Raw genomic sequence first — 8,385 nt, forward strand, 5'->3', positions numbered from 1 at the left:
AGGTTGCAGTTACTGGCTTTGAAAGCCTGGAAAGTTTCAAAGGCGTGAATACCGTATAGACTTTCCAGGACTTCTGAGCGGAGAGAGCTGTGAAAAATCTAAACCTCCCTTTTCCCAGCTCATTCCTCTGCCTTCCTTTTATTTATTTATTAAAAAAAAATTTTTTTTTTAACGTTTATTTATTATTGAGAGACAGACACAGAGTGTGAGCAGGGGAGGGGCAGAGAAAGGGGGAGACACGGAACCCGAAGCAGCTTCCAGGCTCCGAGCCGTCAGCACGGAGCCCGACACGGGGGCTCGAAGCCACAAACCACGAGATCGTGACCTGAGCTGAAGTCGGACGCTCAACCGACCGGGCCCCCCAGGCGCCCCTCCTCTGCCTTGTTTCTCATGTTAAGATATAATCCACGTATGGTGACGTTCACCATTTTAGGGCGCACAGCTCGGCGGTTTTTAATGGCTTCACAAGCATCACATACGTAGTTCAGGCCGTTTTCATCACCTCCGGACGAAACCCCGTGGGCTTCGGCGTCACCCCACTCTCCCTCCCCCAGCCCCGGCCACCCTGAATCTCCTTTCCTGTCTCTGCGACGTCCCTGTTGCTGACACGTCACGTAAATGCAGTCACACAACACGCGGTCCCGGCCCGTGTCAGGGCTCCGTTCCCGTTTGGAGCCGACCCATGTCCCTCGCGCGGTGGGGCCCGCGTCTTGTCCATCCGTTCACCCGCTGACGGGTCTTTGGGTTGCGGGCACTTTTCGGCTCCCGGGGACAACGGCACTGCTGCGAAGGTCTGCACACCCGTCTCCGCAAGGCCGCTTCCACCTGCCCTGGGTCGAGTCCCCGGGAGGGGGACGGCCAGGTCACACGGCCGGTCCGGGCGTCACCTCTGGAGGAGAGGCCCCAGGGGCCTCCTGGGTCTCTGTCCCCGCCGGCAGCGCACGTGGGCTCTGACTTCTCCGAGTCCTCGCCCAGGCTGGTCACTGTCCCTCTTTCTGCTTGCAAACATGGGAGTGGGGGCGACTCCCTCTTCACTCGTAACTCCCTCGCCTACCAGATCCTCTGAACGAAGTCCTCGCCCCCCTAACCCAGCCCCGCCGTGCTCTGGTTTGACTGGGGCCTCCCGACGGCCGGACGGAGGCCCCAGGAAATCAGGGCACGCACCTGTCTTGTCTGCCGCGGTCCCCGAGGCCCGGCCCGGAGCAGCTGCTCAAAACAAATTGTGTTGACTGAGTCCTGACTGCACATGCTTCGCGATCTAAAGATCCTCTGTCGGTTGGAGGCGGGAGGGCCACACCGAGGCCGGCGCCGCGTGGAAATTTCCAAGTCCTCAGCTCCGCTCCGATCGCTAGCCGCCACGCCAGGCCCCCGCCGGGGCGGACCTCGTCCTCGGAGTGACCGCCCCGGGAGGGACTCGGTGTCGGGGCGGGGGTGACTGCCGGGCCCCGGGGTTGCGGTTCTGCTCCCGGATGGCGCCCCGGCCTGGCCGAGGCCCAGCCCCCGCGACTTGGCCTCGGGGGGTGGTCATCTCGGCCAAATGTGGCGCGGGGTCGATTCATCGGGGCGGGTGTGCCGAGGCCGCCCCGGGAGAGAGGAAACCCGAGCGCTCAGCGCTTACCGTTTAAAGAAAAAAGTTCAGCACAGCGACGCTGAGCCGTCCCCGTGGGATCAGGGAGCCTGCGGGGAGGTCACCCTTTGTTCCCGCTGACGGAGGCGGCCTGGGCTTGGACGGGGGCCGCGGGCTGCAGCGGAACCCTGAAGTCAGCAGAGTTTGTCTTGGGTGCCTTCCCACTTTTCCTGGCTCACATCCCCCCCCCCCCCCCCCCGCCCCGTGCTCCCCGCCCCATCAGAAAGTTCCTACCCCGGGCCCGGCCAGTCCCCCCGGCTCCACGACCAGGAATAAAATCGCCCTGGAGCCCTGACTCTGCGCCAGAACCTGTCAGCGTGCCGCGGTAGGGCTTATTCCTCCCGCGAGGGAGGAGGCTGATGTACTCGTCGCATTGGACAGACGAGAACACTGAGGCCTGCAGCAGGTCAGAACCGGTCCGCGGGCCCACGACTGGGAAGCAGAGGGGCTGCTCTGGCTGTGGGGGGGGGGGGTCCCCAAAAGGGGGGCTGGGGGTCGGCGCGGAATAGTCGACGTGGCTGTAGAAAGCGTGGGACCGCTCGGTGCTGGTTTCCCACCGGCGGGGGACGGGGGCGGGGATGCCCCGGGGATTCCGTCCTACTAAGCGAAAGGGTCCCGAACCGATGGGCCCAAAGTCCTCAGGGACACCTTCCCCCGCGAGGTGCGCTGAGCCCCCAGGAAGGCTGCTGGCGTGGCGTTTGCACGGTTAGAAGTTTTACTTCTCCCCCTGGCCGCCCCTTCGATGCATCCTGACGTGCTCTGCGTTAGGCCCTCGGCAAATGCCAAGGCTGCTTGTTCCCAGACGTGGCCCCCGGGCACAGGGCAGGTGCTTCGTCGATATTTGTTCAGTAACCCACCACGTCCAGGTACGTGTCCTGTCGCGGAATATCGCACAGTCATTAAAAAGCGGCCGGCCGAGGCCAACCTCGACGGTGGGTACGCAGATCGCCACGTCCTATGGTTTCCCACCGTTCTACATATTCGAAATCCTTCTTTCTTTTTTTCAAGTTTATTTATTTTGAGAAAGAGAGAGCAGGGGAGGGGCAGAGAGAGAGGGAGAGAGGACCCCAAGCGGGATCCACAGCGACAGGGCAGAGCCTGACGCGGGGCTTGACCCCACAGGCCGGGAGATCATGACCTGAGTCAAAGTCGAGAGTCAGACGCTTAACTGACTGAGCCACCCACGCGCCCCTTGAAATCCTTCTTAATACAAAGGTGGCAAATAACAAAAATCACACCAAGGCAGAGTTTATAAGAAACAACACGGGAATGCCTGTGATCTGCAGAGTCTAGGAAATTATAAAAATTATTTACCAGGGACGCCTGGGTGGCTCAGGCGGTTAAGCCTCCGACTTCGGCTCAGGTCACGATCTCACGGTTCGTGGGTTCGAGCCCCGCGTCGGGCTCTGTGCTGACACCTCGGAGCCTGGAGCCCGCTTCCGATTCTGTGTCTCCCTCTCTCTCTGCCCCTCCCTTGCTCGTGCTCGGTCTCTCTCTCAAAAATAAATAAACGTTAAAAAAAAAAAAAAAAAGCACTTACAAAAGACATAGTAAAGAAACGTATCTGAACGTCACTCCCTGGATGGCAGATTATGGGCTTTTCTCTCTACTTACGTTTCTGGATTTTCTCTTCTTTTCTTTCTTTTTTTAAGCAGGCTCCACGCCTCGCGCGGAGCCCAACTTGGGACTTGAACTCACGACCCTGAGGTCAAGACCTGAGCAGAGAGGGAGCTTCAACGACTGAGCCATCCAGGCGCCACCCAGGCGCCCCCTCTGGATTTTCTATAATCAGGGGAAAGTGCTTTGTGAAAAATGTAAGTAAGACGCGTCCCCAGGGTTTCATGCTCCCCACCACCCTTTCCTCCTTTCCTAGGGACATGGCAATTGCTCCTAAATTGTCTTCCCTTTGCCCAGAAGGGATCAAGGCTTTCCCATTGTACAGAAGTGTTTGTGCGGCCCGGAGCTCAGCAGGAGCAAAGAGGGGGGCTGGGGCTGGGCTCCCCGGAGCGGGGGGTCCAGAGACAGTGCCCAGCCGGCTGCCCGTCAGAAAGCGACACGCAAGTCAGAGTACAGGGCGCCCGGTCTCCAGGGTGGCACAGACGGGAGGACACTCGGTCCCGCCCTCATACAGATCAGAACACGAGATTCAGAGACGGACGGTGACCCGACGCCGGTCACACAGCACGGTTCCCCCAGGACGAGGGCCTCCCCCCGGCGGCCCTTCCCGCAGCCCTCCTGGACTTTTCCGTCAGGTGGACCCGGAGAGCAGCTACCCCAGCCCCTTCCCGACTTGCGCACCATCGGGTTTTGAAATCATCCCCGGGTTTTCCAAAGGAAACATATTTTGGGTTTTCTTTGCTTTCTTCTGCTCATTTGAAGAAATCCGAGAGTCCTTTCCTAATTGTTTGGTCAAGACTGCAGACGGGCAGTGAGGCATGCCACAAAAATGATGTCGAGCCCAGGGAGCCCGCTGGCCCGGAGAAAGGACATCAGGCCTGTCACTGGTGCTGGGTCAGCACATGAACTCTGAGTTCCAGAGAGCACAGGGTGTTGGCCAAGCTCCCCAGATCCCTGACGTTGGGCCCCTGTTGGGAAAGACCGAGGAAGTCCACATCGAGCTCCCTGAGGCCGGGGCTCTGGTGGGTGTGGGTACAAACTGAGCCCCTGGGGAGTTGGTAGCTGTGAGGCCTGCCAAAAGTCAGGCCCTGCAGCCTAGGCTACATTCCCTAGCCTCCTTTGCAGCTAGGCGTGTGGCTCTGTGACTGGGTTCTGGCCGATGGGATGTGAGCACAAAGTGATGTGTACAGCTTAAGTCAAGGAAGGGGTCTGGTCTTCTTTGCCTCCCCCCGCCCCCTTCTTCTGAGCAGATAGAAGGTGGATGTGATGGCTGGAGTTCCAGCAGCTATTTTGGACCAGGAGACAACTCTAGGAGTAGAAGCCAATAGAGGAAAGAGAAGGGAGAAACCTGGGCTCTGACATCACGACATCATACAGGTGAGAAATCAATGTCCATATTCTTAAAGCCATGGTTATTCGGAGTTTGCTTTTACCTACAGCCAGTACTATTTCTAAATGATGCATCATGTTTTTGGCCGGGGGGGTGAAGTTCCAGCCAGTTGCAGCGGGGCTGCCATGTGGGAGAGGCTGGGGCGAGCATGGAGACGGAACAGATAATTATTATGCACAACAGTAATTGTGACATGTATCACTGTGTGTACAGCCCTTAGCCCAGTACCTGGCACAGAGTCAGAGCCCAATAAATGTTAGCAACTGCATTGTCCTTACAGGTGATTAAACCATGTATCCCGGCACGGAAGATGCAAAGCCCGGGGGGAGGAGACATTTGAACATGGCCTTAAAGATGGAACAAGAAACAGCAGGGGCACCCGGGTGGCGCAGTCGGTTGAGCGTCGGACTTCAGCTCAGGTCACGATCTCGCAGTTCGTGGGTTCGAGCCCCGCGTCGGGCTCTGTGCTGACGGCTCGGCGCCTGGAGCCTGCTTCGGATTCTGTGTCTCCCCCTCTCTGCCCTTCCCTGCTCACGTTCTGCCTCTCTCTCTCTCCCCAAAATAAATAAACGTTAAAAAATTAAAAAAAAAAAAAAAGTGACATCATCAGGAAACGCGGCAAAGAGCTTCATGGGTGTTTCACAAGATGCCCTTGGAAGCCAGAACAGACACGGCCCACCCTCACTATACGGGCGAGGACACTGGGCCTCCGAGAGGGGACGTGCCTCCCCAAGGCACCCAGCAGAGACGGATGAGAACCGGGACAGTCTGGCTCCACGGTCCTCCTCCCTGAGGGTCTGTGGGCTGGAATCAGGGCTCAGGCAACGGGCAAAACAGCAGCAAAGAGCCGGAGCAAAGTGCCGGGGGTCCGGTCTGGGGCTCAGGGCCCCTGTCCGGGAGTGGGGAGCACGAGGAAGCCGCTGAGGGCGGTGGGGGCGCCACGGTCAGCGCCCCCTGGACAGGGGCCCGGAAGAGTCTTCTCGTCCTCCGTGGCCAGCCCCAGAGAGGGGATAAACGGCTAGACTTGGAATTTAAAGGGAGTTTCCTGTGGCTGTTGGAGCAAATGACCACAAACGTCGTGGCTGAAACAGCACACATTTATTATCTCACGTCCTGAAGGTCAGAAGTCAGAGCAGGAGGCAGAGTCGGGCGGGGGGGTGGGGGGGGCGGGGTGAAGGGCGGGCAGGGTGAGACTCCCACCCCCACACCTTTCAGGGGCCGCCCGTCACCTGGAGCTGGGCCACCCTGGTTTATCGTCTGCTACTCTTTGCCAGTCTGAGGCCCAGCAACCGGGCACAAACTCTGCCGTCCCCCCTGCCGGCCACACCCGGCCGGCGCTGGCCCGACGCCCCCCAGCGCAGGCGCGTTTGGGATGGAGCCATCTCCCGGGGGTCTGGACCACCCTGCCGCTTTCCCCCACCAGGACCCGGCTGGCGGCTGTACCCACCCCCGGTGCCACTGGGGCCTCTCGGCACGACCCCCGGGACCCCCGCACACATCCCCCAACCCGGACTCGGAATCGGAAGGAACGCCGGGGCCCGGCGGGACCGCGAAACCACTGCCGATTGTGGGGTCTGCAGCGCCCCCGAGGTGAACCCCCTCCCTGAGTTCGTGTGCTGGCCTCCCGGCTTTGCCCAGTCTGCGAAATGTCAGCACAGGGTGAGGCGGCTGCTGGAAAACGAAAGTCAGTCTCTGCACTGACCACGTCTGAGGCTGGATCCCGGGAGGGAAGAGCTCCCTGGGCCCAGCAAGGTCGGGCTACATGTGGGGACACATGTAGGGGCAGGCCCTCTGCCCATCTGGACCTTATGTCCCCATCCCTCCCTGGGTTGCTAAGGCCAGACACAGAGGGTCCCTTCCCAACATCTCCCCAAGGTGACCTTATGAGGGAAGTTACCGTCCCCACTTCATGGATGAAGACACTGAGACTCAGTGGGGGCGTCCTGGCCTGTCCTGAGTCCCAGCTAGGAGCCCGGACTCGGGCCCCCGGACAGAAAGCTCCATGAGGCAAGGACCTGTGTGCTCACGTAGGGACGTGTCCCTTCCAGCAGCCCGGAGCCAGGGCGGAGGGGACACTCAGGAACACCTAATCCTGGACAGGGGATCAACTTCGCCCAGACCCAGGGCCACCGGGGAGAGCTCCTCCCAAGGGTGAAACCTGATGTTCCAGGAGACATCAATGACCCCAATGGAGGACCGTTCCCTAAAACGACTGGCCCAGAGTCCACAACAACGTCAGAATCGAGCCAGCTAAAGACAGCAGGTGAGCCTGGATCGGATCCTGGAGCAGGAGAAAATGATGTTTGCTTCTTCACGAGAATGACTTTACCGGGACAAGTGTGAATTCTGAACAAAGTCTGTAGATGAGATAATAGAATATAATACTGTGTAAGTGGCGATCATTTCCTGATTTTGCCATCTGTTCTGTGGCCGCGTAAGAGGCCGGTCGTGCTCTTAGGAAACACACACGAAGGGTCTGGGTCCGAGGGGGCGTCGGGTCCACGACTCGCTGTCCGGTGGTTCAGAAAATAAACTACACGGAAAGAGGGAGAGAGGGCGGTAAGACAAACTCAGAAAAATGTTCGCAATCGGGGAGTCTGGGTGAAAGAGTTCTTGCGTTATTTCTGTACGACTGAAGTTATTTCAAAATAACAAGTTGCAAAATAGAAAAGTCAGTATCCTGGAAGAAAAAAAAAAAGGCTGAGGTGTGACACTTCCCACTCTAAGGAGACGAAGAATCGGGCAGGGATCGCAGCCCCTCCTGAGTCGGCAGGGACCCACGTGCGACAATGGGGGACGTGTGAATTTCCGGACAGGGAACTGGATGCCAGCACTGCGTCCGTGCTAATTTCCTGGGTGTGACAGTCCCGTGAGGCCTCCTAGGAGAACGTCCTTGCTCTCTGCGGGCCCACACTGGATTCCGGGCAGAGGGTCAGGAGGTCTGCGTCCCTCCCTGTCCCCTCGCTGTTCTCCCTCTGGCCGCAAGATGTCTCTAGGTGGCCCTACGACAAGCTGGTTTCCATTTTTCAAGGTTCCTAAAAGCCTCTGAGACGTGAACTCAAACGTCGCCCTTCCTCTCCCACCCGCTGCTTTCTGCCATCTGGGCTCAGGCCGTGCTTTCTTGCGTGTGCTTCCTGCCCTGTGTTTCCAGGTCCCCGGGCCACTCTGCCCGCCTCCCATTAGGGGGTCTCTGCTGCCCTCCTGTGGCCACTGTCTGCAACACAGACGCCCGTCCCCAGCAGCCAAACCCCGACCCGGTTCCTGTAGCTTCTGTTCATCCTAGAAAACCTGGGGTCTCCAGGGAAACAGAACCAGGCAGGTAGATGACAGACTTATCGTAAGGGCTTGGCTCGTGGGGTCGCGAGGGCTGACAAGTCCAAAATCCAGTTTGGCTCAAAAGGCCTGCGACTGATTGTGTGAGGCCCACCCAGGGCACGGAGGACCACCTCCCGCACAGAAAGTCAGCCAATGGTGGGCGCTGACCACAGCCACCAGACACCTTCCCGGGGACCCCTGCACCCGAGCCTGACGGAACTACTGGAAACCCTGAGGGCGAGGCGGTCGACCCAGGAATCCGACCCCAGGACTCGGTTACCTGAAAAGCTGACATTAAAAAAATTTTTTTATATTTATTCATCTTTCGGAGAGAAACAGGGCGCAAGCAGGGGAGGGGCAGAGAAAGAGGGAGACACAGAATCTGAAGCAGGCTCCGGGCTCTGAGCCGTCAGCACAGAGGCCGACGGGGGGCTCA

The 8,385-nt window shown here is 59.1% G+C and overlaps 1 long non-coding RNA gene across 1 annotated transcript; it reads left to right on the forward strand.

The window, feature by feature from the left end:
• Positions 1–1,944: 1,944 nt before the first annotated feature.
• Positions 1,945–5,169, forward strand: LOC147573318 (uncharacterized). Its single transcript, XR_015245125.1, has 4 exons — positions 1,945–2,033; positions 3,283–3,441; positions 4,495–4,621; positions 4,915–5,169. It is a non-coding gene; the product is annotated as an uncharacterized LOC147573318 (long non-coding RNA).
• Positions 5,170–8,385: the final 3,216 nt, after the last annotated feature.

This window comes from Puma concolor, chromosome E2 (assembly GCF_028749965.1).
Source record: "Puma concolor isolate L17-30 chromosome E2, mPumCon1.1.hap2, whole genome shotgun sequence".
NCBI classification, from domain to species: Eukaryota; Metazoa; Chordata; class Mammalia; order Carnivora; family Felidae; genus Puma; species Puma concolor.